Source organism: Dermacentor variabilis, chromosome 2, assembly GCF_050947875.1.
Source record: "Dermacentor variabilis isolate Ectoservices chromosome 2, ASM5094787v1, whole genome shotgun sequence".
NCBI classification, from domain to species: domain Eukaryota; kingdom Metazoa; phylum Arthropoda; class Arachnida; order Ixodida; family Ixodidae; genus Dermacentor; species Dermacentor variabilis.
Window position 1 is genome coordinate 113,941,369 of NC_134569.1, and position 27,854 is coordinate 113,969,222.

The 27,854-nt window shown below is 44.7% G+C and overlaps 1 long non-coding RNA gene across 1 annotated transcript in view; it reads left to right on the top strand.

Moving 5' to 3' along the window:
* Positions 1 to 27,539, top strand: part of LOC142570945 (uncharacterized) — a 92,118-nt gene extending 64,579 nt beyond the window's left edge. Inside the window, exon 3 of the long non-coding RNA XR_012825718.1 lies at positions 27,476 to 27,539. This is a non-coding gene — a long non-coding RNA (uncharacterized LOC142570945). The remainder of the gene's footprint in view (positions 1 to 27,475) is intronic.
* Positions 27,540 to 27,854: the final 315 nt, after the last annotated feature.

A 27,854-nucleotide genomic window follows, 5' to 3' on the forward strand; every position in this document is an offset into this window, starting at 1 on the left:
AAGAGTTACACTTTCGCTATTGGCATTTTCTATGGAGATAATTGAGAGCTCACGGCAAACTCACCGGCTCAATGACGCCGAAGTGCAGTTTTTTTTTCTCCGTTGCCATTTTTTACAACGCACTCAAGAGCAAGTACCGATGTGCGGCGGCTTGAGTAGACGTATTTGCTTCACGGCTTTGAAAAAAAGAGCTGTACTTTTCATGCGGGTGTGTGAAAATAGATTACTTTAAACCCGCCGTGGTTGCTCAGTGGCTATGGTGTTGGGCTGCTGAGCACGAGGTCGCGGGATCGAATCCCGGCCCCGGCGGCCGCATTTCGATGGGGGCGAAATGCGAAAACACCCGTGTGCTTAGATTTAGGTGCACGTTAAAGAACCCCAGGTGGTCAAAATTTACGGAGTCCTCCATTACGGCGTGCCTCATAATCAGAAAGTGGTTTTGGCACGTAAAACCCCAAATATCATTATTATTATAATAGATTACTTTATGTAAATGTGACGAAGCTCATGTTGTTTGGAGTCCCGTATATAAATAACTAGTAATGTTTTAGTTCTTTGCATACAGTTAGGTAATCCAAACTAATTTTCATTAGTTCATTAAAGTGCTTTCTTTTCGACTGTTTGATGGCGCAGCTATCCCATAGTGATATCCCATAGTCACATAGTGTTCTTTATAGTTGATCTCTTATTCATTTATTTCACAATATGCCATTGTCATGGTGCCGAGGCTAAAGGCAACAGTGATGCTACCTGACTAGGGCCTTTCGGAGTTTCTCTCGTCGGCGGTGAATTAAGATAAACACACAATGTGTAAGTTGCTGGAACCATCTCGTTTTGACTTAGGATTATCGACAAATCCCTAAGATTATCTAGCGTATTAGATCACGAATAAGAAAAGTTAGCTAAATACCTTTTATTGCCTATTGAATGATCCGGACTAAAATATCACTGGTGGTTAACCAAGCAACATGGAATTGGTCTTATTGCAGTATAATTATCTGTCTTTATTAAAAGCGTTGTGCATGATATCTGGGAAACCAGTTTTATTGCAGACTCGGTGTAACACATTCGACTGAATCTTGCTTTAATAACATTAAAAAAATCACGAACAGGATCTGTACAAAAGTAGGTGGAATAAAGTTAAACAGAGTCGCTCCCAGAAAGTAAATGGTGATTGTAGTGAGTGTGCGACATTTCAGTTTATTGAAGTTCTGCAGGTAAAGTAGTCAAGGTTAAAAAAAAAAGAAACTCTTGAGGCTAGTAAACAGAGACTTGTAGCATTCTTGCATGCGACGAGGAAATGCATAGTTTATTTTATGTTCCAGATACTTCCAGCTGCGAGGGTGCTTACAACATAAAATCGAAGAAAAAAAAGAACGAACCCCCTCCCCCCCCCCCCCCCCCCGCAAGTTTTGTCTGTTCGACGCCACACGTTGAAAATATACGGTGGATTATTAGGATTCCGAAAAGAGCTGCGCGTGTCCTTGTACGCGGTGCGTGAGCTGGTGGAGAAACTGCATTAGTTGTTCCCAACCAATATTAGCACTCTCGCCTGCGGTCTTCCGGAAAAGCTTAAACATGACGGAAGAGTTGTAATTTAAGCACGGATGTGAGTAATGGGGAGTTCCGTGCTTATAGTATTGAACGGTATACTGTGAAACTTAATCACTATGATGGATGGCGTTTAGGAGAAATAATGCACTCTGGCGTATCCAAATAGCGTTTGAGTTATCCTTTAGTTAACCACTTTACCGAGTAATACATTATGGGACGCACGCCCGCACTTGTACCCTCCTGCTGTTCAAGTGGCGATGGCCTAGTGAATAAATTAATCTTCGTTACGACTGATATGGAAGCAGTAAAGTTGCACGAGACATGAGGACAAAATTTCGTGACTTCATTGCGTGGCATAATTTACGCGCCAGTTAATTACTCCTGAGAAAATAACGCCACCGAGTTATTAAACCGTATACCTTCGAAACTGTACTTTCTCGATTCATTACTGGCGAACATAAATTAAGCGCATGCGAAGGAGTATACATGCTTTATTCGGGGAACAAAATTATTGGCGGGACAGAAAAAAACGTGAATATTTTGTGCCAGGTCATTTAGAACGTGCAATATTGCTTTTATTGGAATGGCGGGCACACGTCCGCATTGTATACACGGCTCTATATGGATCATGCGTTACCGTATTATGTCTTTTCTGCTGTCGATATATTCATAAATATTTTCTTATATTTTCTGCAGGCACCCTATATACGTAATATTGCCCATTGCATTCATTTCGTTTCAAGGTTGACTTGGAGACGATTGCGTAAGATATTTATACTGGATGGGAAGGCAGGTGGGGCCTGCGGAACTGTAAGGAAGTGGTTGGGTCATATTGATGGCATCAGCGTTTGGCAACATTTACATTGATTTGGTCTTGACGGCTGTTTCGCCCTAGGCGACGAAAAACACTGTTGAAGTTCGTTTCCAGTACTGTGAGATCACATGAAAATGAAACATGCGGCATGAGCACGGAAACCCGCCAGCCGACGTTACTTCCTTGATCTCTGTGTTTACGCACGAGAGAAGTGTATTTTATTGGGACAAACATAAGGGTGACGGTTAGTCGGTCCACATAGATGGAAACTATTCTTTGAACGATTAATCGGGGTATTTGAATAAAAAAAAGGTGGATTTTTCACGTTTGTAAAGTCACAGTCGGTATACTAAACTAAAGCGACTAGTTATTCATCTCACTTTTCTTTTTTTACATTCTTTTTATGCTAGAAATAGAAAGTGACTAAGCTGTTGAGCAGCTTTCGGGTCTTAGGAACATATATAGGTACAGCTGGGCAACACACGACTTTGTTACACACGGAGACTCTTTTGATGCCGTCTATTACTTTGCTGCAGCAATCCACTGTGGTAGAACAAGCGGCGTGTCAGGCGGGAGCCAACGTTTTCGCAAGGGTACTCGACGTCCCCTTGTCGAAACGTTGGTTTCCAGCGAGATCCCTCAATTGTTCGACCGCAATTAAATTAATTAATGACGCGAAAGCGTCAAATGGCCCATTAGGCGAAAAAGTCGGCGGCTGTCGTCCGTAGCAGAGAAACGGCACCTAAACTCGCCATGACATTGGCCGCGACGCCACGTCACAAGCTGTGCGCCTCGACGAAGCAGATTGGGCGAAAAACAAAAACCTTCTGGTGGCTACAGCGCCCGGGGTGTTGCGTGAGGGGAGAGGGCATCGCGGCATTGGTGGCTTGCGGCGTTGGCACCGCAGCCTACGCTGCTGCTTGCTTGCTCGGTACATTACTATGGTACATTACTCATAGCGCGAAACTCGAAGGACCACTCAGCGCCGTTCGATTGGAGATTAATGCTTTCGCGTTCACAACTCGTAAGAAGTGCTTGGGTGTCGTCGGATTTTTTCAAGTGTTCATCCCCGCGTGCAATATCTGTCTCATATGGGTTTAGGTGCGCCGATAGTCATTGCTAAACTCCGAAAAGCTAGGTCTATAGATAACCACAAGCTCGCGTGTTTTGCGTTTCGTTGTGTAAGAGAACGGCGAACGATTTAGCGAATGTTTTTTGTTTCTTCGTAAACAGTGTTCGTCATTACCCAGTCGCCTTCGCTAGTAATATACCGAACATCGTGATTGCCTATGAAATTTGCATTTGTGAACAATTCTAGTGTACGAACATTCTTGGGAATACGGGCCCGGGCCTTCATTTTCCGGTATGCGGGGTTTTCTCTATTTTTCGAGGTTTTTTTTTAGTTTTTAGAAATCGCCTGTGGCAGATAGCATGATTCTTGTCCTTTAGCTCGATTATGCGAAAAGGCGGACATTACTAGCACGAGAAATAGAAACGAATATTCAACTAATTAGGAATATTTTACTAATTACTTTCCTAATTAATTGCTTCAACGCACACATGGCCATTTACGAATTGTAGCCGGTGCATTTCCAAGACGTATCTACTTGGATCTCCAGGATGGCACCAGTTTTGAGATATTATTTCTCAAAGTGTGGGATAAATACATGGGTGTTCCAGTTACATTTGTTCTTCAATGTATAGAAGAGCGCTTTGTTAAACAAGTAAGTGCAAGAACAGTTCACATATAAGGTGACATTCATGGCGCATATAACCGAACTGGTGTCATTAGTGAAATTCATTAAAAGTGGCTGCGCCAGGCAAGATCACCGACTACAATTCGTTAATTGTAATATGTTCCGTGAGGTGATTAGGAAGTTAGCTTGTGAATTTTTGTAATTATCTATTTGTTTCAATTTCTCGTGCAAGATATATCTGCCTCTCAAGGACTAGAGTTATTTTGTCTGCAACAGGCGATTTTTCAGTATCCCGTAAAACTGAAAAATTATCACCCCATACATACCTTGTCTTCATGGGCGCCGTCATATTGCGTAGGCAGTGGTGCCATTTTTAGGCAGTCTGCGCATGCTGGCTTGGGCGAGCGCTCTGCGTTGTATGTCAGCTCTACGCTCGGCGGCAGTTTCTGGTGGTTGTTTTCGCACTCCCGGGGTGGAGTTAGGATGACGCGGCATCTTCTACGTGGGAAGCGGCTCTGTGAGATGTACTGAAGTGGTTTAAGTCGTCATGGCCGGAGTTTCTGCATGCGGTGACGCGGACGGAGCACCTATAGTGCGATGCGTGTGCTCGTGTTTGAGGCTACGATCAGCCTCGGAAATCAGTTGGGTATCTCTAAACATTCGTGTTACGAATGTGATCTTACTGCAACGTTGTCACAACAGTTCTAAGCTGTGGTTTAGCAACTATGAGTAGTTAAGAAGCATGACAATGCTAACAACGTGGGCATTGTTCTGCTGCGGAATAACTAACTTACTTTGATAGTTGTGATCTGTAAATACATTGCACGACGACCTCACTTGTTTGAGGAGGTTTCCGCATATGAATAGAAAAGTTCGATTAGTAATAACAGCATACCGTACAGTGTGAACCACACTTGTCGAGTGGTCGAGCGACTTGCTGCAGACTTCGCGAGCATTGACCTAAGCAGTGGTATATGCTGGCTTACAGATCTATAGCACACTATCCAATCATGTGTCATGACCATGAGAGGTCTTAATGTGGCGTAGTAGTGGTCGGACCCCTTGGATGCGTTCGCCTTTCGATATTACTCCTTTACAGGGCTAAAAGGCAATGCCGAAGCTCAAAGCTTATATGTAGTGTGACCGCTGTGCAGTGACCGCTATGTTGACTTGCACCGTCGGCCTCATACAGGAGACCGGCGCCAAGGTACCCACGATTTCGGACATCCGAGACGCGTACCTCATCCCTCCCATCCTACGCAATTTGCACCCTAGCTACAATTCAGGACGGCGCGCCAACCCTGCGATACAACTCAAGCGTTACGGGGGTGCCACGCATGTAGCTTACGCAGACGCAGCGGAGTTCCCGCAACCACCGACCATGGCCCTAGCTGTGGTCACGGGGCCGTACCATACCCCTACCGCCACCAACTCCTTATGCAGCGTACAACCCGCAGAGGGCGAAGAAGCTTCCATCGCTTTAGTCTGCCCAACGAATTGCTTCATTATCGACTCCAACACTGTTATCCGCAACTTCACCAGAGGCCTCATGTCACTTCAAGCAAACCGCATACTCTCACACACATCCCTCTCCCGTTGCCGCCTCGTTCAGTTAATCTAGGCCCCGGGCTATTCGTGCCTTGCCGGAAACGAAGCCGATCACGAGAAATTGTACACCGGGCGCGTCACTCTTAAAGAGCTAAAATGTCTGCAAATCATTCCGCAGCACATGCAGTCAAGCAGCGCCTCGTCAGCTCGCGCATGTCAGCGACGAGCAAAGGTTTGCTTCGCGCTTTTTCCCCCTCTCCAGATGAAAAGGAGATTTGTCGGACACGTTCACATGGCGACGGCTACCACTAACCTCGTTACACGTGGGAAAACTAGGTCAATAGTTATAGTTGCGAGCAAGATTAGACGGAACAACGGATTCGTTTTTTTACGACAGCCGCGCGTTATGTGCAGCAAGATGTAAGCAGTAGATTTCTCGCTGAACATATGGTCTCATTCGACAAACTTATCCAGGGCATGTGTCTTTAGCCGCTATACGGCCTCTTCAAGGCAATTTGAGACGTCTCCTTTTATATCGATCGTGGGGGGCCCAGTAAGTGTACATTCATTTCCACGCATGTGGTACTAGAGTTTAAATTTATTCTCAAACAGCTCACCCTTTTCAAACGTCTGGGTTGTTCCCTGAAACTACTTTGTCTGTATAGCCAGGAACCCACATTCACACACAAAAGATTTCTTACGCTCAATCTAATCGTGAGAGCACATGCTAGCCACTCGGGATCTTCAGCAAATCATTAGCGGGTGAGGCAGGCCAGTAAGGGAATAGCACTTACAAACAAAAACTTTTGTGAAGTCGGCCGAGGGTTTATATAGGCGAACGGAGCGCTGCCACGCGAATGCTTGACGCAAGAAGAAGAGAAAACAAATGCGCCGACTCAGCAGCCCCACTCTATGCGCCTAAGGATATTTATCAGCAGAATATTCCTCAAAGCTTGGCATGTATTGTTTTTTTTTTCTCATGGTGACTGAAGTCATATGCCGGCGAGATTTGTCGTATTTGGGACTAGACACTCTCAATTTCATTCGCGAACTTCCTAAAATTGGTATCGTATCTCTTTGGCCAAAACCCTATCTCTTTCTAGAGCACCGCCACATATTCGAGGTCTGACGTATACGCCACTTTCATTTAAGCTCACTTCAGTGTCTGTATATGGGACATGTGCTCCGACAATAATATGTACACAGTCATTCTCTGCTGACTTGGTGCCGCAAGCCACGTGACAAATGGCCCAGCAAGCTAAATGCAATATGCGCTATGCCTCACGTCGCTTCTCTTTCCATGTGAAGGGAGAAAAACCTTCAGTTCCGTCAGTAGTGAGAAACATCACTTGAAATGCATTTTACAGTGTGCTGGCTACTCTTATCCCGATATCTACACCTAAATATATACCCGGGATGAGTATATATTCTATTATCTACTCCTCCTGAAGCAGACATGTGAGCAAGGTCTAGAAGTTTGTTCCTTTACTGTAACTGGCAATAAAGCAGAAAGTAAGTTCGTCGGATCGAACGTTGTCCCTATCTACAATGAAATTCCAGTGTGCTTGCCTGGGCACCAAGACCGATACGTTGTTAAAGTGAAGAGCAGATTTCCCTGCACAGAAATGAGGTTACCAAGTGATTTTAGGCAGCCCTCGTGGCTTACAAACATAGAAAATGAAGGCAGGCTCGAAGAAACTCACGCGGTGCCCCTGTGCTTGTGACGTGCCTGTTCTAGCGTTCATTTTTACAGCTAGGGTTTCCGTTACAGTTGGTGCATCTCATGTAAGACGTGACTCCGTGATAGAATCATATCTCTTTGTGCAGAAAGCAAGTTGGACCTCCGTTTATGCACCGTAGGAGATGCTCGATTCTTATTTCATTAAATGCGTGAAGGCATTTAGGAGGCACGTAAATTTGTTTACACGAGTCGCGTCTGAATTACTGAATTGCAAAAGTTTTCATTACTACGCAGTGAAAGCCGGCTTATACCGAATTGGTCGAAAATTATGGCAAGTCAATTAATTTGACTGGCTGGTTGAATTATCCGTTGACTGTTTGATCGACTATGGAGAGCCCTTTTCCAAGAAGCCCAGCACTATGAAGGACAACGTATAACGGACGGATCTAGGGTGTTTCCAACAACCCCGGCCTACTTAGTATGCACGGAAAATTCGGTGCTCAAGGGTTTTTGCGCTTGATTCCCACTAAATACAGCCTCTTTCAGCGGGAAATAAAACCCGCGATATCACGCCCACCTGCGTAGTGTCATTACCAACAAACTGCTGTGATGAATGGAACTCATTGGAAAGGATGAACTAAAGCACATTTAAGTGACAGGAAAAAGAGCACTCTTCTTAAAATACCTGTATTCGAGAATGTGTTCCTGTCAAATGGCGCCGGATACTCATAATTTTTTTATTTATAGACATAGAAAAAGTTTTGTGCAAGGAAGGTAGACAGCATTATATTGCGAACAGTTGTAAAGTTCATGTACTACCTGATAGAAACTGATGTTTCTGAGCAGTTCGAAAAATTCTAATGCTTCCATTGAAGTACATCTGACGTTCCTCGCTGGTCGAGAGCTTAGTGCTCAGGAACAGGCGCACACGTACAGCAGTCGTGGAAACATAGCCAAAATGATCACGGAAACACAAATATGCGAAAACGTTGGAAAAACAAGTTGCCCCCAGAAACAAAACCTCGATATCCAATTTACGATAATAACATTTAGTGGCTTTTACATATTCCTGACTGCTAAAGAATTTCATCGAGCATGTTCGTCGTGGGTGACAATCTAGCTTCCACGGGTCGAGATGTCGATTAACGAAGATGGTGTACATCCGGCAGTGACGTCCACATTATTCACACGGAAAGGGCAAAACCAACAGCATACGCGATTATTGAGAATCACTAATCTTGATGTCCCTGGCCAGTCTAACACCGCAAAGTGCGGTGGATGTCATGTTGGCAATTTTATTGGCCAGAAGAAGAAAGAAATGCGAAGTGGCCGAAGTAACCGGGTCACGCAAACGGCGGTACACACACGACTAAAAGAAAAGAAGAATGAAAAGAGTTAACAAACTAAGTGATGAAAACAGTTGTTACGTATTTGAATGCATATATACACAGGGCTAAAGGCTGTCGATAGTGAGCTATCTTGCGGGTCATTCGAACAATCTCGGAAATTGTCTGAAAGCGAAATTGCTTAATGACAGGCTGTGGGTCATCACAGCACGCTCTACCGTATGAGTGTGGACAGTTGCTGTCTTCATCGTCTCTTCTGCATTTCATATCTCTTTTCTCAAGCACCAGTGTGTTGATATAACACATTGCGACAGCTAAACCGCCTTGCACTTCCTTCCTTTTTTTTATTGCTTTAGCTACGCACGTCTTTACTTACTCTAGTGATTGACTAAGGCTACTCAGAACATTATTGGACGTGATGTGCTTTTCATTAAAACGCATCTTTTAGCAGGTCTCTCAGAGATTCGCGCTTTCACTTGCAGAGATGACAAAAAAAAAAACACGAGTGCCCGTACTTTTAGGCAGCAATTTAATGTTCGCGCAACGTTTGCCTCCTAAGTCGATTAGCAAGAGATATGGACGATGACGCTGGACTTGACGGATGACAAGTACCGTGCTGGGCGAGAATGCGCGATTAGCATAAGTGGGCACCCCTGACACGCCAAGGAAGATAACACGGTAGCTTGCTTCTTGTGGGGAAGAGGGCATCGGACCTCCTACGGAAGAGGAAATTTGCAGGGCTGAAATCCTCTTCCTTGCCATTGCAGTCGGCTGGTCACGGCCACTCACTTTCTAGCCTCAAATTCGGCCTATTAACTGGAGTCTATTCTGCATACGATGGAAAAAAGAGAAGAAATAAAAAGAGCAACAAAATCAAAATAAAAACAAATGAAAGTAAACAACAACCCGAAGCTGTATTAACAAAGCAAAGAAGAAAGAAGCAGCCATGGTCTGGCGCTTTTATTCTGGTATTATTCATTGTTACCTAAAAAGCTTTCCAAGGCTGGACTTGACCACCTTGGCCCTAGCGCTGTCTGTTTCTCGGGCTTTTAAATGACAATGCGGACTCGCGCTGCTTTTTAACGAGGCAGCGCTAAGGACCCTGTGTCGCAGAAAATTCGGTGTCGGCGCCGGTGGAGTTCTCCGCGAGAAAAAATTGCTGCATATATATGTATGTATATGCAGTATGTATGCATATATATGTATGTGCCACGCCTTGCTATATGCATGTTACCAAGCCACTCTACCACCGAAGTTGCTCAGACCCTCTCTTACATTCTTGAAAAAGTTATTCCTCGTAATCTTCAGAATGCTATATCACAAACAAATGGTATGAAACAAAACCACCGACAGCACATGTCTTTTATGCTAAATCTTCTCAGATTTGAGTATTAAAAGTCCTCAACACTAACGGAAACCTGGGAATGATTTAACTTTTTTTTTGGTGCGGCTGTGCACAATCTGCGGGGTCGGCCAACGCAAAAGGCCGCGTTTCAACCAGAAAGCTCGCCTTCATGCATAGCGTTTGCCGACAGTGTTTCCCGGTAAACATTACAGTTACACAAGATGCAGCTGCCACGATGCGTGAGAAGCAGTCCGGGATCTTTGAATACTATCGCGTTCCACTCCTTTAAGTTTTTAAATATTTCTGGTGTTAATTCCAGGACAGAAATCGCGTTCTCATGTTCTCTGTAGTCGTCTAATTCCATCCTTCGGAACAAGATTTGCATGCGGGAAAAAAAAAGAATGGGGGGCGGGTCATGGAGCGGAGGGGACAGAGTAAAGCAAGCAAAGAATAAGTACTTGTGCGGGGCAAGTTGGGCATGCAAGCAAATTGATATTCCAAGGGCGGTTGCATCGCAACGGGGACATGTGAGCGCAGGACACAGGAGAGGTGCTGACTATCAACTAAAATTCACTAACAGCCCTCGACTACTAACTCATCTTACCTCCAAGTGAACCATGTTCAACTAAATGAATGCCGTCGATAGTCATTGCGTGTGCTTTATCCTCTGTATTTACGTCCCTCTTCGCTGAATGCAAAATGCAAAAAACAAAAAACAAAACAATAACTATACAGTGAGAGCTACGCAGCAACAAAGGGTGAGGATGGCGGAGGTGTCGAGTATACGCGTGAAGTGAGAGATGGAACTGAGAGAAAGGCAGGGAGGTGAACCAGATTTAAAGCCTTCGGTTTGCTACCCTGCACGCGCGAACCTTGCGATATTGCAAGTGAGTTTCTTGTTTTCTACTTGCCCTTTGAACACCGAGCATAAATTGTGGGATGCTAAGTCCTGAAATTGCACAGTAAGTCGTCACGGACGCCGTGGTGTAGGACAACGGAATAATTTTGACATTTGGGGTTTCTTTAATGTGCACTGAAAGGACCGGTACACGAGCACGTTTGCATTCGGCTTCCATCGGAATGCGGCGATAACGATCGGGGAATCGTACCCGCGACCTCGAACTGCGATTCGGCAACAGTAGCAGACGAGTGTTGGGAAAAAAGCGAACGAAATGCGGTCAGAGCGTGCTTTGAACCAGGAGCATTGAGATACACAGAAGTGAAGAAGAAGCACTGAAGGGAGGCAGTTTAAGTCGACATTGAAATTAATGGTTCGTATATCTCCAATCCACACGTAAGCGTAGAATCCACCAATATGTAGAAAAATAAGTTCATCTGGCAGAAATAAAACGCCTGGTATACCCGTGCCTTGCCGTTCTGCATGGTCGTCATGGCCACGGTCAGTATGCTTATTACCGGAAAAATCATCAGATAAGTCTATGGCTTTGTTAAAGCCCGAACCGGTGCCAAGTTTGCTATCGCCCGTTGCTGCTCCTACAAAACTAAGATGAAGGTTCGGGACACAATTAGCGCAAGAGTCAGCTCCGTATCGAGAACGAAGTCTTTGCGTGAACTCGTCCTTTGTGCGCTTTTCACGATAATGAACAACGGCTGGGCCGAGAGTTGCTGTCTATGAGTTGTTGTGCCTTTCGTATCTGCCGCAACAGGTAAATATATTCGTTAGCAGTGGTCATTGCGCCGGTTCCTGCCTAAACAAGCCTTTATTGCGAAAATTATTTGCCATCGCCATCCACAAAAGACATTTGCCATCCACAAAAGATTTTATCGGACCCTGTGTGCCGCTGCAGAAGTGTTGTTTCGTGGCAGTGTCTTAAGTGACCACCGACCCAGAAAACAGTTTCTGTTTACTGCGTATACGCCATAAGCACCCCATATAGCAGCTTTTGTTGCACGTTCTGAGCATAGTTGGCTGCTGCTAAGGGAAGAGAAACAGAGTGGCATATTGTGTGACGATCGCCTTCACTCGGAGTTTGCTTTCTTTTACGAGAGATCATATTATCTGCACCTAAAGAGTTCTCAGCGAAATGCTCTAGCACGCATGTAAGTAACGCATGTTTCGTCATAGCTAAGTACTGGGCTATTTGCTCGGTGTCTGGCTATGACAAAAACAGGCGGAAGAAGCGTATACACGCGACGCATTAGTCGAGTCGTATTAAAATTTTGTTGCGTTTGTATCCCTGCTTGGGTGAATAACTAACTGCTGATGAACGATTTCTGCCCATGTAGTACCTTACGCTACCTCGTTACTAATACTGCGTATCGGCTGCGTTGGTGCAGCAGTATTGCATCCCAAGCCCTATTCAGCATTAACTTGAGTGGCAGATAACCACACGTCGATGAGAGCGCCGGTGTGAGAAAGAAATGACGGGAAAGTAAATGGGCTAATAGGCAGGGACCACGAGCCCCCCGCACCGTGCTGCAATTCTCGCCAAGTTATCACCTGTAGTGAAACAGAGTACTCATACCAAAAATAAATAAATAAATAAATAAATAAATAAATAAATAAATAAATAAATAAATAAATAAATAAATAAGAAGAGTTGGAACGCCCCTTAATATCGCCAATAACATCAAAATATTATCGCTAAAGTTCCTGGCGGCCGTTATTAGCCTAGATACAACAGAGCTTGAAGTGAAATGCAACTTTGATATCGTTTCGCGTTAACAGCAGCAGATGCAGTGTCAGTGACTCTTCTCCGGATGTTTTGGCTCCTCTATTAGTGCAAGCCCTATAACGTGCAGTATAAGTTATATGCGTATACTGTGCTAGAACATTAATCCGGAGGAATCGGCATCATCATTATTTGTCTATTTTTACGTACGCTGCAGGACGAAGGCCTCTCCCTGCGATCTTCAGTTACCTTTGTCTTGCGCTTACTCACTCCAACTTGCGCCTGCGAATTTCCTAATTTGATCACTCCACCTAATTTGCTGGCCTCCTCGACTCCACTTTGCTTCCCTTGGCACCTATTCGTTAACTCTAATAGACCACCGGTTATCTTCCCTACGCTACGTGACCTGTCCAGCTTCATTTTTTGCTCTTAATCTCAACTACAAAATGTCTGCTATGCCCGTTTTCTCTCTTATCCACACCGCTCTATTCCGGTCTCTTGACGTTACGCCTAACATTTTTCGTTCCATGGTTGTTTGCGCGGTCCTTAACTCATTTTCGATCTTCTCTGTTAACCTCCAAGTTTCCGTCCTATATGGGATAAACGCATGCTAGTAGTACCAAGGCCTGTGGGAGTCGAAATTTAATTAGCTTTCGCAGAAGCCGCAGGTACGCAGAGCACTGGAAGATAATTGCAGTGCAGCGAAGTGGGCTCACTTAGCTTAACGTCCCACGTTGCAGTAACAAGATATTTGGTCCTACATGCGTTTCCAACATTAAATAACATCACAGAAGCCGGATCTGGCAAATGCATCCCTAACATCCCCGTCCACCCACCATCATACTGCACCTCAACGACTACGTAATAACTTCCATTTTGAGCAATAAAGTTTATTCGTTAACATATAAAGCGGGCGTGGTGAGGTCGATGGCTTGTTTCCTTCATACGTAGCGTGTTAACGCAAGGTGCACACCGACATGTATTACCTTACCAGTAGGTCTGATGATAGTCACTGTAGGGGCTAGTTCCAGCCCAAAAGCGTTACACGATCGTTTTTGAAGTTCTCAAACTGCGCGTGGGTTCACGACAGGTTAATAAATATCGCACGCTGCGCTCTGTGCACTGTGAACTGTGCACGCCTACTCCACGTGTCATTAAATGAGGAAAAATCGGAATGCCTTTAGTAGATTTTTAGCGCTGAAGAAGTCGAATCTGAAGTGAAACATGCGAAACAATCTGAACATCCTCTGAATAGAGGGGATAACTAAATAATGCGCATTATATTAATTAACAGTGGTCTTGTGAAAAGCAACTACTAATCCCTCGATGCTCTGGTTCCGTAGATTGCATAGCTATACGTAGATTGCGTGACAGAATGCAGACAGAGGAAGAAATACCAAGAGAATAGACAGGACGTTCGCTGTATTCAAAACAAACGTTTTTTTTATTGAAGGCAAACGATTATATAATATATACGGAATAGAACAGCATAATATATGAAGGTAACATGGGTAATTCACTAAGGCACTTTGACAAATTTGAGTGATAGCAAGCCAAGCAATGACAGAGCATCGCAAAGTATGCAAGAAGAGAGAAAGAAAAAAAACGCCGATAACTTCGCTCTACATTGAACAGTGTCATTAAGTATGACAGAAAGCTGAGCTAGTTGGTAAGGATTCATTATGCAAAAAAGGTGAGGCGTGCAGACAGGACACAAGAGGAGAGAAGTGGACAACACGAACGCCATATGTTAGCACCGGCAGAATGCAATGATTGTACACTTTTCTTTTCAACAACAATAATAAGCTTCCAGTCATGATTTCGAAATGCCTGCAGTGTGCACTCCTAGCAATTTTTATTCTTCTGTAGGTTACCTTCTCATGATCAGGGTCCCCTGTGAGGGATTAACCTAGAAAAACGTACTCCTACACAGACTCTGGAGGCTGACTAATGAATTCTTGTTCCTTCGCCAAACTGCTGAACATTATCCTTATCTTCTGCTGCATATTAATCCTTAGCTCTACTCTTACGCTTTCTCGGTTAAGGTCCTCAATCATTTGTTGCATTTCATCGCCAGTGCTGCTCAACAGGGCAATGTCATTGGTGAACTGCATCCTGGTTAGTCGGTACCAAATTCTACCAGACAGAAAACGCGTTTTGCAATACCTGAAAATCTGCGCCAATGTTCGCAAAAGGCTATTACGCTAGAATTTTTTTGTGCGAGCAAATTCCTGCATATGGTGGTACTGGACAGCTGTAATCCGGTCGCGATGTTAGACTTGTAATTAGCAAATGCAGCTGGCCATAGGTAATAAGTCCTATGAAAATAAATTTTTACGAACACTATCGTCTTCCTAGAAAAGCCTCCGTGGACGCTGCCTAGATTATTTGTGTGCCTTCAAGTACCTGGGGTAGCGAAGGAGTCTCGGTTTCCTTCTGCACCTGCATCCATCCGCTCCCCTTGGCCATTTGGTAGCGCTGTGCGGCGGCTTTCTGTATACACATACTTGGAAGGATCTGTCATGGCTCCATCGACGGCGCCTTTGTAATCCCATAGCCTGACCCTTCACTTAAATTCAGATTGGACTATAGGTTGTCTTCAACAGCCGGAAAACTTGTTGCCATACGGGAAGCTGGTCGCTTTGTCTTATGCCTGGCGCCGCGTAAGTGGACAGTAGTGTCGAACGCAAAGTTGGCGCGGCAAGTTATTAATTTTTATGGTCACTCGATTACCTTCCAATGGGTACCTGGACACTGTGGCTTTGCTGGTAAAGAGCGAGTCGATATGTAATAATTGATCGCGTTTTCTATAAAGCCATCGAAGTAAACATCCCTTACTATATATCGCATGCCCAAACCTTTGCTGACTTCGCTTATGTGAGATTGCACAATGGCTCATGGAGCTCAAGTAGATCCTATAGATGCAGGTGCTTGCGAGAAATGAGCATTGATAAGACTTTTGCACTTGTCACCTATTGTTGAGCGAACCTTGCAACGTTTAACGCTAGAACGTCATCTAGTGAGGTGAGTCTAGCAGTGCTATTGGAGGAATTAGAGGGCAGTAAATGGGATATAATAGGGCTCAGTGAAGTTAGGAGGACGAAAGAAGCATATACAGTGCTGAAAATTGGGCATGTCCTGTGCTACCGGGGCTTAGCGGAGAGACGAGAACTAGGAGTCGGATTCCTGATTAATAAGGATATAGCTGGTAACATACAGGAATTCTATAGCATTAACGAGAGGGTGGCAGGTCTTGTTGTGAAACTTAATAAGAGGTACAAATTGAAGGTCGTACAGGTCTACGCCCCTACATCCAGTCATGATGATCAGGAAGTCGAAAGCTTCTATGAAGACGTGGAATCGGCGATGTATAAAGTCAAAACAAAATACACCATACTGATGGGCGACTTCAATGCCAGGGTAGGCAAGAAGCAGGCTGGAGACAAGTCAGTGGGGGAATATGGCATAGGCTCTAGAAATAGCAGAGGAGAGTTATTAGTAGAGTTTGCAGAACAGAATAATATGCGTATAATGAACACCTTTTTCCGCAAGTGGGATAGTCGAAAGTGGACGTAGAGGAGCCCGAATGGCGAGACTAGAAATTAAATAGACTTCATACTCTGCACTAACCGTGGCATTATACAAGATGTGGACGTGCTCGGCAAGGGAGCTAAAAGCCTTGGGAGCTACGCAAAGGGGGAAGGCAGTTGGGGAGGATCAGGTAACAGAAGATTTGTTGAAGGATGGTGGGCAGATTGTTCTAGAAAAACTGGCCACTCTGTATACGCAATGCCTCATGACTTCAAGCATGCCGGAATCTTGGAAGAACGCTAACATAATCCTAATCAATAAGAAAGGGGACGCCAATGACTTGAAAAATTATAGACCGATCAGCTTACTGTCCGTTGCCTACAAAGTATTTACTAAGGTAATTGCAAATAGAATCAGGAACACCTTAGACTTCCGTCAACCAAATTACCAGGCAGGATTTCATAAAGGCTACTCAACAATAGACCATACTCACACTATCAACCAGGTGATAGAGAAATGTGCGGAATATAACCAACCCTTATATATTGCTTTCATTGATTACCAGAAGCGTTTGATTCAGTCGAAACCTCTGGAGTCATGGAGGCATTACGGAATCAGGGTGTAGACAAGCCGTATGTAAAAATACTGAAAGATATCTATAGCGGCTCCACAGCCACCGTAGTCCTCCATAAAGAAAGCAACAAAATCCCAATAAAGAAAGGCGTCAGGCAGGGAGGTACGATGACAGCGTGTTTACAGGAGGTATTCAGAGACCTGGAGTGGGAAGAATTGGGGATAAGAGTTAATGGAGAATACCTTAGTAACTTACGATTCGCTGATGATATTGCCTTGCTTAGTAACTCAGGGGACCAACTGCACTGCATGCTCGCTGACCTGGAGAGGCAAAGCAGAAGGGTGGGTCAAAAAATTAATCTGCAGAAAACTAAAGTAATGTTTAACAGTCTCGGAATATCCGGCTGATGAGTCTGAAATAATCAGAATAATAAGAATGGAGTGGGGTGCGTTTGGCAGGCATTCTCAAATCATGAACAGCAGGTTGCCATTATCCCTCAAGAGAAAAATGTATAACAGCTGTGTCTTACCAGTATTCACGTGCGGGGCAGAAACCTGGAGGCTTACGAATGGGGTACTACTTAATTTGAGGACGACGCAATGAGCTATGGAAAAAAGAAAGATGGGTGTAACGTTAAGGGATAAGAAAAGAGCAGATTGGGTGAGGGAACAAACGCGAGTTAATGACATCTTAGTTGAAATCAAGAGAAAGAAATGGGGGGCATGGACAGGACATGTAATGAGGAGGGAAAATAACCGATGGTCATTAAGGGTTACGGAATGGATTCCAAGGGAAGGGAAGCGTAGCATGGGGCGACAGAAAGTTAGGTGGACCGATGAGATTAAGAAGTTTGCAGGGACGACATGGCCACAATTAGTACATGACCGGGGTAGTTGGAGAGATATGGGAGAGGCCTTTGCCCTGCAGTGGGCGTAACCAGGCTGATGATGATGATGTTGAGCGAACTCAAGCTCATTGAGTTCCTCTGGACGTAGCCTTCGCTTGACACTACGTACATTTCATCCGCCGTGCAAGTACCTGAGGCTTCTGGCAAGTACCTGAGGGTTCTCCAACATGCGTTTTGCGACTGCCAGAAGGGCGTGCCAGCGTAGAAAACGCCAACTTTACCCTTGCAGTCCTTTGATGGCGAGAATTATTGAAAGGTGTTATTTTGGCCGCATTGAATTACCGCACGACAGCAGAAACAGCTACGAGGGCTAGTATGTAATATATTGAAAGCTCCCTGTTGGGCTCGAGACCCCTGAAGAAACTACTGTTTTGCGTTGTCATCCTATATGTATGCGCACAGATTTTTCCTGTCAAGGAGTCTTGCACTGTTCCACGAATCTTGGCATTCTAACGAGTAGTGTAGCGTGTCACTGTGAGCCTAACAGAATGAGCACGTTGATGAGGGCAACAGTCTTAGCTTGTGTCGCCCCGCCTGTGTTCACGGATCACGGCGTAATCAGGAGGCTTCTGATAGACTGAGTCTCTTGGTCAAGCAGGGCTGGCATAGAGTGAAAGTGTTTCCCATAGGTGGGAGGAAAGACAGGGAGGTTAGCCAGTGTAAGTACCAGCTGGCTACCCTGTGCTGGGTAGCCATAGTTCCCGTGGTTGTCTTCAACACTCGCCAGGAGTCTTCAAACATTGCCCGCCTTCGACCTGTGCCTTAATGTTTTTTCGCGCGTGTGTGTCAGCAGTTTCATTTCCGGAAAAGCCGATCTGCGAAGGAAGCCGGTGAAAGTCCAGGCGGAATCGTAGTACGAATAATGGGAGATCTTACATGACGTAGTGAAACGTAAACTGTGTCTCCGTGGGTTACCAGGAGGGACGTAACCATCCCGTATGGGCATCGTGCACTTTCAGGAGAGAAGTGTTTCGTCTCACCTTGAAGTCTCCCATGTATACCGGTCTATTCAGCGGGTGGGGACGTTTAGCAAGTGTTGCTAAACGTCACGAATCACTTGATGTATTAGATATTCTCGCTTAGGCGGTATTGCCGAGTTAGTTGGTTAGCAAATATTCTAAAGGCAGCGCACTTGCTGAGACACGGACGAGTGCTAAATAGCGCAAACACGAACGTTGTGTTTGGTGGATTAAGCGTTCGTCCACGTCTAAACAATTCTTTTGCCTTTAGGATGATAGTAGATATTTTCATTGGATACGAGATGAACTTGATGGACCTCTGCTCCTTATAATCACCTTGATTTCTTTTGGTAGCGTTTGGCTCGCTCACGCAGCGTTTAGCTCTATGGCGTGGTTATGACCGCAATTTAATAGGAGACGCTCGGCCCGAGCAACTGCTATGCAAGCTACATCTAGCTGTATAGCTAGCACTTCTCTCTCTCTCTCTCTCTCCTCCCCCCCGGCTCTGTTCTTCTTGTTGTCGTACTCATCTTTCATCATTCTTTTTCGTCCTTTTGCCTCCTTCCTCTGTACTAAGTAGCGGAACAGAGTATATACTAGCGCAGGTCAACTTCTCTGCATTTCCTAGAATAAGTTAAGCCTCTCTCTATTCAAAAGCGACCAAATCATGAGTCTTAAAGCTGCACTCATAAATATTATTCGTGATTCTTTGCATCGTAATTTTTCTAAATTTGGGAAAGTAATAGTGGAAGGAAAATATTGAAGTTCGGAAAATTTCTATGAAGTGTGGCAGCAGCGAAGATAAAAGCCCCTTTTAATTAAGGGGACCATGGCATAATAGGAAATAAATTAGAGCGCTAATGAAACAGCGCATAGATGTCTGTAGCGCATCAAGCCGCCGCTCGCTCTAAAAGCCGGCAATCTTCAGCTATATAGTTAGAGTAGGACGATCGCGATTCTGTTGGAGAAATATCAGAAACAAAAAAAAGGGGGTAATTTGAGCGCGGATATTTTTTTTGCAATGTTTATGGAGGAGAAACTCCTGCGTCATCTATACTCTTACGCGCTCTTCTTGCTTCAACAACTCCACAATTTTTTTCCTTAATATGTCTTAACATTGGCGCGAGCTTTAGCGGTGTTCTATACCTTTAGTTATCTTACCGCAGGCTTGTTCCGACGGCGTGCTGTACGTTGAAGTTATGCTTTAGCGTTCAAGTTCACCTCCTTCTAGATGAGAGTCTTAATGGCTGTAGTGGTTGTAAAGCGGGAGGCGAGAGGTCAACGTGATTATGATAACGGGATTGTGTAAGAAACAACATATCCGATTTTCTTGTCTGCGTTCTTTGCTAAATACTTGGGAATATTTGTTCAGACAACCAGCCGGCGTTTCAATCATTTTTTGAAAGTCTCACATGTTAGATGTGTTCAACGTCTCGTGATTTCCCTGGCCTCAGGCTAATGTGTTGAGATTGCTAATATAGTGGACTCGTTAACTATAAATAATATTGTAGTTAAGTGTCTTATTGAAAGCTTTTTCTCATTGATAAATAGGATTGACATTACTGAAAGAACTTACAGGCTTTGTGTACGCCTAGAGCAAAAGCTAGAAGGAAATCAACAAATTGTTTAATTTAGTTTACTTTAGCTTTTGCGAATAGTGGCTGAGAACATTGCCTAAAGGTTAGGCCCAGCTCCCATTTAACAATTAAAATACACGGGGAACGCAAACCATCGATATTAGCGTAATGCTCAGCCTGTGATCTTATTCTACAAACAGGGACCGAATCCACGGAGTATTTTGTTCTTAAGAACTGCTTTGCCTTCAGTTGATCGGCCGCCTTTGCTGACATTACGCCCAACAACGCGAATGGCGATGTTCTCAAACTGAAACGAGCAGTTTCAGGTTGAAAAACTTGTTCGAATACGCACCCACGCATTCTGCGTGTCGTTATGCCTACCTTGTTCGATATATAGTCTTCTATGTGTGGATCTTACTGTAAATTATTCCGTTGAGCTGACGTGGGCTCGAAGGATATTGTGATGAGTGGGCTGTCAGAGTGAACATTTGCAGAGGAATGCTTTGTTTGATATTTAAATGTATCGCTCTGTAACTTCCCCATATATTTTCCCAAAACCGGTACACAGACCTATGTCTACAACCACCCTACGCTGTGTTAATTTCTTTCGTGCTAGATTACCCTATCGTGATAAGCGCGTTTTGATCAATTTGGCTGTTGTGAAAATATAGATGGCGGAGCAGAAATGAAAACAACGGAAATTCTCCTCCATATCAGCAGAGAAGGAGGAACAGCAGCAGGAGGGGAAGAAGGAAAAGCGGGGAGGTCAACCAAGACACGCGCCTGGTTTTCTACTCTACTTAGGGAAAAGGGGTCAAGGGATGAAAAGCAAAAATAGGCAGAGCGGCAGGCACTAGCAGTGCAAACACGTGGGGCTACCAGCACCTCCTGCAATAGGCCTCGCGAGGCCAGTAAATTTCATCAACTGTAGTAGTGCCCGCATTTCTTTCTATGTTTGCGACGCAAGCGACGATGTTCCTAAGAATCTTTGCGTCGGAGAATAATCTATGATGCAGGCGGTTTAGCACAGTTCGGAGCACTTTGCGTTCGACGTCATAACAGTGACAAAACAACGATACGTTTTCGACTGCCTCTTCACAGATACTTTAGTCAGACAAGGGTAGGTCTGCCATTTCATGAAGAAGTGAGCAGGTTTTCGTAAAAAGCCAGCCATAACACGATGCAAACTTGAAGTAGAGGAAGACCTCGCTGCAAAAATCTCTACGCACGTAAATGTGGTGCTTGTACTTCGCCGACAGCACGTAAGCCCTACATTGCGAAAGCTGGAATTCTGCTGTAGGTACAGGTTCATGCTAGATAACATCTCCACGTGTGCTTTTATTAGAACAAGAACGACAAAAAGAGAGGTAGCAGCCGTATGAAAGCGCTTCTGTTTTAGGTCTCTAGCGAATCATGTTCCTAAACTTCATCGCTATTGAAATGTAAAAATTGCCAGCTTCTTCTCGATACAGCTTCTCCTCAAGACATCGAAAAGAGTGCAATCCAAAGCCCATCCTGCCTCCTGCCATGGTCCCCTTCTCCCCTGCATCAAAAAATTATAAGAAAATAAATAGAAAACATGCCATGGTAGTAGGACGGTCACCAAGGGAACGCTCGTTGCTTTTGGGCTACGCTTGGCTGAGCAAGCGAACGCAATCTCCGGTGTGTCTTCGTCGTCTCTCTTCGTCTGATTTTACTTCGAAATGCATGCAGGCCGAAGTATGGCCAGGATGACTGAGACGGCCTTAGCCTCAAAGGTACGCCTGAAAAAAAAAACAGAATAAATAAGTCCAGAAATAGAGGCAGCTGCTGTGAGCATCTATTCTGGGGAGATGACAGAAAGAGAGAGCTCCAAAGAGACAAAGAGAAGCGCGAGAAGCGTTGCATCAGAAATAAAAGCAACTCGGCAACTGCGCAGAACTGCGCCTGTGGTTTACAGTATAGCTAGGAGAATGCAGGTCCGCCAACCTGAAATTTTTTTCGTTTTCATTTACAATTTTGAAGGGTACTTTTTTGCAGCTATCCCCGAGCGTGAGCCGATACCGGCGTCATGTTATCGTTTATTTTATTTTTCTTCATCTACTCGAGAGGTGGAAAAGCGCATTTGTTGCGTTCCGTCACCCAGTTTTATTGTCTTGCATCTGCGACCCCTTTTATAGATCCTGCAGGAAAGAAAAGAAAAGAAGCGTCTCACGTGCTCTGTTTCTTCTTTTCTAGCATCCCTACTGGCTCCACAGCTGCCGCTTGAACTGGTACCGTTTTCTCATGTGTCGGTATTTCTTTCTTCCGATGCGGGCTATTCTCCATTGATATCGTTATTTTCTAGCGGTTATTCTGTTGTGAAGTAAAAGATGGCAGACCACACTGCTGACCTAGAGGTCATACGTATATATATATATATATATATATATATATATATATATATATATATATATATATATATATATATATATATATATATATATATATATATATATATCGAGATAGAGTCAATTTTATTTTATCACGGCCATATAAAGCGAACGGGGAATGAAGACAAGAGAAGCGCAGAGGTGACTAGCTCTGCTTCCAATTGAAATGTAAAAAAAAAGGAAAGAAGAAAAGAGAAATCAATTTGGGGGAAAGGATAACTTGGCGCCGGTGGGAACCGACCCCGTAACACCTTAGCATTACGCGTTAGATGCACTACCAATTTCGCTAGAGCGACGGTCATCAACTTGAGATCCGCTGTCGCCTGTCACGCTTTGGAACACGTATATATATATATATATATATATATATATATATATATATATATATATATATATATATATATATATATATATAATATTAAAATCGTAACGAGCCAGCACAATGACACGAAGGACAACGTAGGGGAAATAATTTGTAGTTCTTCATTGAATTAAATAAACAATAAATAAAGGAAAACGAAAGTGGATGAGAAAATAACTGCCAGCAGGTGGGATACGAACTCACATCTTCACATTACGCGTGCGATGCTCTTACACATAGTGTTACCGCGGCGCCGCTTCCCCATCCACTTTGTGGTGCATCCGTCTACCAGAACTAACGCGGGAGCGTTGGTCAGTGCCCCCATTCACGGCCATGGCAGTGGATGTAGAGCATCCTATCTTCCGCAGGCGTCACGTAGTGAACCTTTTGGTGAAGGCAAACTGGTCAATAAACCAACACATGCTACCAGAAGGCATCAAAGCCGCCGGATTCGGGAGCCTCGCTGTGTATAATGAACAAGAAGAAATGAAACCGAGAGCCTTGATTATTATAGGTCAAATGATAAGATGCCAACATTAACACGATGTACATCTTAGGGGTAATGATTTGTAGTTCTTAATTGAAATAAAGAAAGGATAAATAAATGGATCTGGAAATGATGTGGCTGATAATTATCGCCTTTAGTATGCATGTGATATACTCTTCTTTGAGGCCTTGTTTGCGTTCGTTGCTGGCGGCGGATTAAAGGCTGTGTAATATGGCCGCGTGCGAGACATAGTCAAAAGCTCCTTTCACGTCCAGCGCGAGTATGGCGCCCTTTGGCATTGCTGCTGAGGCAGTCAGTGACGTCCTCTTTGAGTTTAACGAGGACATCGTTGGGCTGACAGGGGCTGTCGGAAGCCGTACATCATGTGCGGCAGGTGATCCTGCTCTTCGAGGTAAGGTGCGTGTCAGCCGCTTGTGGGCCATTTCTTCAAAAAGTGTGCCAGTGCACGATGTAAGCGAAATGGGCCGGAAATTTAAAGTTGTAGAGAGGTTTTCCTGGCTTTGGAATCACTGCAACTTCGGCATGCTTCCACTGCTGAGGAAGTATGGCAGTATCGTGTAGGTTCCGGGGGGGGGGGGGTAGGTTCTGTTGATAACGCGGTCCTTTCCCGGGGTTGTGTTTCAAGTAAGTTTACGAAATCCCGCTATCCGTTCCGCGCTGCTGAAAAGCCAGTCAAGGGTGGGATTGGGGGTGCCAGAGTTTGGCGTTATGTTGGGGGAGTGGGTTGGGAGATTCTGTACAGGGAATTTTTGCTTAGGCAGCTCCAAGGGCTGCCTTATCCTTGCAGGGATGCTTGTAAAAGAGTTTTTTGCATCAGGTATCGGGAAGGTCGGCTGCCATCCGTGCGAGCTATGAGGGTTCGGAAGAGAGCACACGTTTACCGCCTGCCCAGTGTGCCTTGTATCTGGACGCAAAACTGTTTTCAGTTCTGCCGGACAAGTTGCTCGGCATATTGCTCGGCTTCCAACATGAGGTGGCCAATACGGATTTTAAGTTCATGACTTCGTTTCCGCTTTCGGAGGTGTCTGATTAGACACTGTCTGGCCTCCCAAAAAAATGGAGTAAATTTGAGTCCGTTTCTGGATTGCTTGCAGTGAGTTTTGGTGTGTGTTTGGTCGCCGTCGCGACGAGTTAGTCTGTCTATTTTTCGACGGTCAAGATGTTTGCGTGCGGCCATTGCTTACAGAAAGCCATCCAATCTGTAGTTTGGACTCGACCAACCTTAACTTTGGTCCTAGCGCGTGAGAGGGCAATCTCTCTGATGGGGTGGTCAAAGCGCAGCACTTTCTTTAGACGGATCGACGTGAAGTGTCGAACCGTTCTGGTGAGGGTCACATCAGGAGTAGTGCCCCGCGAGACGCTGTTCTCCATTCTGGTCGGTGTGTTTGGTGCGTTCCAAAGTATGAGGTGATGGATTGCGCTGTGTCGCGCAAGCCGTTGTATTTTTCGATACGAGTGCTATAGCCCCGGCAAGGCGCGGGGAATTGAAATCCCTGACCAATGAGAGGAGGTTTTGTTGGGCGATTAGGTGCGCGGATGCCAGCAGGCGATCAAAGTCGCCATGTGCATCCGCAGGGGCGCTGTAGACGTTTAGTGGGAAGAGGCTCGGCGTTGTGGGCCGGTGCTGGATGAGTTCCACGAAAGTATGTTCTATGCAATGATTAAGGGGGGCGCTGCGCGCATGTTGCCAACCAGTATTGCCGCACGCTTTTTATGGGATGCGACGTAGGTGTCATAGCCGCGAATCTTGAAGAGGTCTGACTCGATGAAAAAAAAAAAAAAGGCGCTGGCCTGTCTGGCAAATATAAAGAAACAAATTTAAAAAGTGAACGAACTACAAAATAACTCATCACGGGCCCGAAGCAAAAACAAAAAAATGAAATGCAAATTCCTTCTTTATTTGGGTTTAAGGCATCATCTTTCCAATGTCTGTGGCATACCCTCGAGGCTCACGTGAACAAAAATAAATAAAGGAATGAAAAATTTAACCAATAAGCAAACTAACGAGCGGCAGTCGTGTGTGTGTGTGCGTGTGTGTGTGTGTGTGTGTGTGTGTGTGTGTGCGTGCGTGCGTGCGTGTGTGTCTATTTTTATTACTCGCTGGCATTATGCGGCACTTATACTACTAGGTTAACGAGTTCCCCAAATTCTGTTTATCAATGCACTGAGTATGTAAACACACGTGCCTGCCCTGAGGCTATGGACAAGGAACATGGTGTCCCTATGCGCGTGCCATTGTGTGCGAGTGGCATCTGTAGAGGGAATTAGGAAAGTAAGAGTGCGTGGATTCGATAGCTTCGCAGACAGAACGAAAAATAAAAAGGACGACGAATTGTGAGATTCTAGTGTGACAAAGGACTGCAGCAGGAATATGCACTCCGTTCATTACTTATGTAGGCTGGGGAAACGGTATGGGGGTATAGAAACGTGCGTGAGAGAGAGTGGGGAGAAGGAAAGATTCGCTGAATTCGATCACGCGTGCGGACGGTACCATGCAGTTAAGGGCTTTAAAACAGGCAAGTCACCTTCAAGAAACACGAAAGTGCCTACAATGCTTTGTGGGCCGACGAGCGATAAGGCCAGTGTTCGAGTAGCACCTGAATGGGCTGCGGCCGATCTGTGCGACGTGTTGGAGAATGATTGCCAATGTGATTGAAATAGAGGACAATGCTAACATAAATTCTCCACATTTCTTCGCTTCCGCAGATATTGCAAACAGCACTGTCGGTCTTTCCAATTGGTGCCGTGTGAAGGCAACTCCCAACTACAAGCCGGCGCAGAAGGCATGTCTTACATCAGTGAAGTCCGACTGGAGGTCCGAGCTGCAGCGAAGAGCTTGGGTTGTGTAATCTGGCGCGCCTCAGACTTGGACTGTTCTACTTGGCCAACGAGAGGGCGCGTGCCATGTGGTGAAGCTGCCTTGTAGCGTCTCTTTTAGAAAGCGGAATGAGAATGCTGTGGTCTTGTTGCTGGGATGCTGCATCACCCCTGTCTACGCTATAATTTCTACTGCTTGCACAATGGCCAGACAACGACTGAATATAATTCATTGATAAGGACGCGGTAAAAGTTGAGCCATAGATCTAACCTTAACAGCCTGAAGGTATAACTTGGAAGAATTCGGCAATCTGCGCCGTATATATATATATATATGTATATATATATATATATACTGCGTGCTTTTGATTTGGCATTGGATGGTTCAATGTGATAAATATTGCAAGCGCTCTGAGTCGTTCTGGGTGAGTCCCGTTAACAATGTCTCAGAGGAGCAGCCGGTATTGAAAACTGAAAATAAAAGAAGAGAGAGAGAGAGAGAGAGAGAGAGAGAGAGAGAGAGAAGCTGGAGTTCTGCCCCGTTATGTCACATGTGCCTCGTACATTTGGTCTTGTTTTGTTCATTTGCTTGTGCTTCTCGGATATTCAGTAGGATTCCTGAAGCAACTCTCTCTGTCGCTTTGTATTTCTGTGAAAAATAAATAAATAATATAAAAGGATTTGTTTTGTGCGAAATCGAAAAATATAGAATTGAACTGTATATTTCTTTACGTAAAGTGCGATATACTTCTTTCATTTTGGGATGACATGGCATATACTACAAATAGCGCATATTGTTTTCCATACGGAGCATGTTCTATTGTCGTTAATGAAATGCGACTTCGAGCGAAACTTTCGTTACTTTTTGTTGATTACGTCTCGTTTAACGTAGTGTAAAGAGTTTCTAGCAAGGTAAACGACATCAGCAGATATTTATTTATTTATTTGAATACATTCAAAACGTATGCTGCAAAAGAGACTTCGTACATCAAAGACAGCAATGAATACTTTATGTTACACATTTAACTTTTACTCACTCATGACAAGGTCCGTAATAATCCCAACCCGATAAACAAGGCACTGTGGTTTGTTAAGGGTCTACGCATCATCATCAACGTCATCGTCATGATCCCGTGCACGGTCTACTACATGTCTACTGCACGACAGTAGCCACTGCAGCGCTCTCTAATTACCGCTGTTTTTATTCTGCAGACTCCAGCGCTTCCCTTCAAATTCTCTGCTCTCATCACACCACTGGATTCCTTGGCGTACTCAAGTGAGTTTACCTCCCAGCCACTCAGCCAAATTACACCGGCCTCTGTGACCTATAACCGTTTATAGTGACCGTTTATGCTCTTGCACATCGTACTGCCTGCACACAGTGTTCATTAACACCCCTTTTACTTCTTCCTACCTTCTTATAAGTGGCACGAGTGTCGAGTGACACTCTTGCTTCTTGCGCAGCACTTCCGGTTCACCTCCTGACACGAGCGGGGACGAAATTTTAAATAAACCAGAAAAGTATAGTAAATACTATAGTACAGTACAAAATGTATGGGTTTCATTATAGATATGACATCTCAGCATAAGT